At 34.8% G+C, this 3,102-nt stretch overlaps 1 protein-coding gene across 1 annotated transcript in view; it reads left to right on the top strand.

The window, feature by feature from the left end:
- LOC104993129 (dystrophin-like) overlaps positions 1–3,102 on the top strand; it is a 60,990-nt gene that overhangs the window by 39,431 nt on the left and 18,457 nt on the right. The gene's annotated exons all lie outside the window — the stretch shown is intronic.

Below are 3,102 nucleotides of genomic sequence, written 5' to 3'. Positions count from 1 at the left end.
TGTAATACTTGTTCAATAAAATAAACAAGGAGAGATGAAATAGACATAAAGCTGCCTATATAAAATTATAAAATATGTGTAATTTCTAAATAATGTATAGATATATATTTTAATTATTGGTGACTATAAACTTAGAGTTACCAAGAAACACTGGATTGAGTGGCAAGGCGGGTGCCATTCTGGCACCTTGCAGATCATTATCTTTCTCTGATTCAGTGCATCTTTTGGGTTCAGTCATCCACAGACCCCCAGGTCACTCTGCCTCATTTCTTATGTATTTTAACACCTAACTCACGGTTACTCCTGTCCTAATTCTGGGTGATTTCAATATCTTCTTAGATGGTTCTTCCCATTCCTGAGCCCTTGGTTACTTAATACCCACTCCAGTGATTTTCATCTTCTACCCTGCCTCAGACACACACTCCTAGCTTCATAACCCAGACAATGTCTCTAGCAGTAACATCTTTATAATTTCACCCTTAAGCATCCTGCCCTGCAGTCTCCAGCATACACACAATACAGCCACTGTGCAGCCTGTATGGAGATTCCTCAGAATTAAAATAGAGCTGCCTGAGGATCTAGCACTTCCACTTCTGGGTGTATTTCCAAAGGAAACAAAATCAGAATTTCTCAAAGAGATGTCTGTACACCTAAATTCATTGCAGCATTACTCACAATAGCCAAGATAAGGAGACAACCTAAGTGCTGATCAGGGAGAAACACATAAAGAAGATTATGTGTGTGTGTGTGTGTGTGTACATACATGGATACACACATGCATATAGACAAAGGAGTATTATTCTGAGAAAGAAGGAAAGCCTGTGATTTGCAACAACCTGGATGAAACTTGAGGGTATTATATTAGGTGAAATAAATCAGATAGAAAAAAAACAAATACAGTCTTATCTCAATTAAACATGGGATCTAAAAAAGCCAAACTCAAGAGAGTAGAATGGATACTAGGGCTTAGAGAGTGAGAGAGATAAAGAGATTCTGGTTAAGTGGTACAGACTTCTCATTTATGATGAGGGAGTTCTTGGGATCTCAGATTCCACGGACAGTGGAGCCTGGCAGGCTACAGTCCATGGGCAAAGAGTCAGACACACCTGAGTGACTAAGCACACACACAGCACATTTACAGTATGGTGACTATAGCTGACAATTCTATATTATATACAGTATTTTATAATTTATTTACATATGAACCTTGCTGGGAGAGTAAATCTTTAATGTTTTCATAATAAAAAGAAAAATGATAATCATGTGTGATGATGAAGGCATTGACTAATCCAGTTGTAATCATTTCACAATGGTGTATGTACCTTAAACAGTGTTTTATGTCAATTGTATCTTAACAAAGGTTCGGGGGGCGTAGAGTGGGGTCAGGCAATGCTTAATGTTAGATTTACAAATTCTGGAACAGGAAACATGAAGAACTTCCTGTTTTATAAAGCAGTTGATGCAGAGTAATCTGCTGAAACTGCAGGGGTGGATTGGGCAATTTCAGGCTAGACAGTTGGCATCACTCAGGTAATAAAGGTGAAGGAGAAAGTATGATTTTAACTTCAACCTTTTCACAGAAATCCTTCTAAAATGTGAAACCACAAAAAATTAATCTCTTTCTGATCAGTTGTAGAGCAGAATGTTAAATTTGGAAAAGACCTTGGAAATCATCTAGTCCAACTTTTAGGTTAGTTAAGAAGTGCAGATAAATGGAGTGATGTTTCCAGATTCACTTAGCTTGTTAGTGATTGATTGAATCCAGGTATCCTGATTCCAAAGCTGGTATTCTTTCCAGTGTACTCGTTCTGTCACTTCAAAATGAATTCCTGCTTTTCTTTCATTTTAAAATCACTCCTGATCCCTTTCTTCTGGTTTCGTTTTATAGCATCCGTTATATATACAGTTTTTTGCTACAAGTCTTTGGCTAAGTTTTGTTAGTCATTCTAATATTATTGCCACTGTGCCAGCTGCCTCCAAAGATTATAGCAGCATATCAAGTAGAAATTTAACAGCTTGTTTACTTGGGCTTGTTATAGGTTCATTGGCTATGCAAAATCATCTTTGTACTTTAGTATAATTGTTAGATATGTGGTTCTAGCTGTTATAATGAAACATACACTTACATTTCAATAGATCAAGTTCTACAGTCTCCTAGGAGAGTAAAGTATTTAAGTAGCTTTAATTTAACTACATTAGGCTTCAGGTAATTGTAAAGTATAAGAAAAATTAACATGAACATGGTGCTGCATATATTTTATATTTGGTAAAGTACCATGAAAATGTTGTTTTATTAAAACTATGCCTTTTATATTAAGACTTTAAATTACAGCTGTATTATTTAAAAGATGCATTCTACTTAATCCCAGAGAGAAGAATAACATCATTTGAGTAGAGTTATTTTTTAAGGTAAAAGAGATGCATTATATATTGTAATCCTAATACTAAATTGAAATTTTCCCTCAGTGTGTTACAGCAGAGTACGTTGTATAAGCTATTAACATGCATGATCTCTTGGGTATTTTAAGTTTTGCTATCTTTCTAGTTAATAAGTAATAAATTCTGTTATAAATTAGTATTTCAGAAACATATGAGACTTTATAAAGCAAGAGTCTCCTATTACACATGCTTTTTTACACCTTTTTTAATGTAAAATTATATACTAGACAGTTTTCGCTTCAGAACAGATGTGTCAGTGCTCATTGGTACCCCATTCTGTGTGTGTACATGTGTATCCCACTATTTATTTAACTGATCTTCCATGAAAGCACCTTTGGGTTTGTTTTCAATTGTTGCTGTCTTCAAAGCTGAATTGAATACTGTACATGCAACTATGGACACATCGTTTTATATGTGGAAGAACAGGCTCAAATTGATGAACATTAAGGCCTTGAATGCATTTTGCCAGTTTACTGTCTAAAAGCTTTTACTGTGGTGTATATTTCCCTAAACAGCTATGAAACCTTTGTTTTCCCACATCCCTGCTCAAACTTGACATTCTAATTAGTCTTTTTTCTAATCTCATATTTGAAAATACAGTAATTTAACTTCATTTGCTATTATTTAACTATTAATGATACTGAGCAAATTTTCACATATATA

The sequence above is a fragment of the Bison bison genome, unplaced genomic scaffold, assembly GCF_000754665.1.
Source record: "Bison bison bison isolate TAMUID 2011002044 unplaced genomic scaffold, Bison_UMD1.0 scf7180017848960, whole genome shotgun sequence".
Taxonomy (NCBI): domain Eukaryota; kingdom Metazoa; phylum Chordata; class Mammalia; order Artiodactyla; family Bovidae; genus Bison; species Bison bison.
The sequence above is the reverse complement of the archived record's forward strand: the minus strand, read 5'-3'. Positions and strand labels throughout refer to the sequence as shown.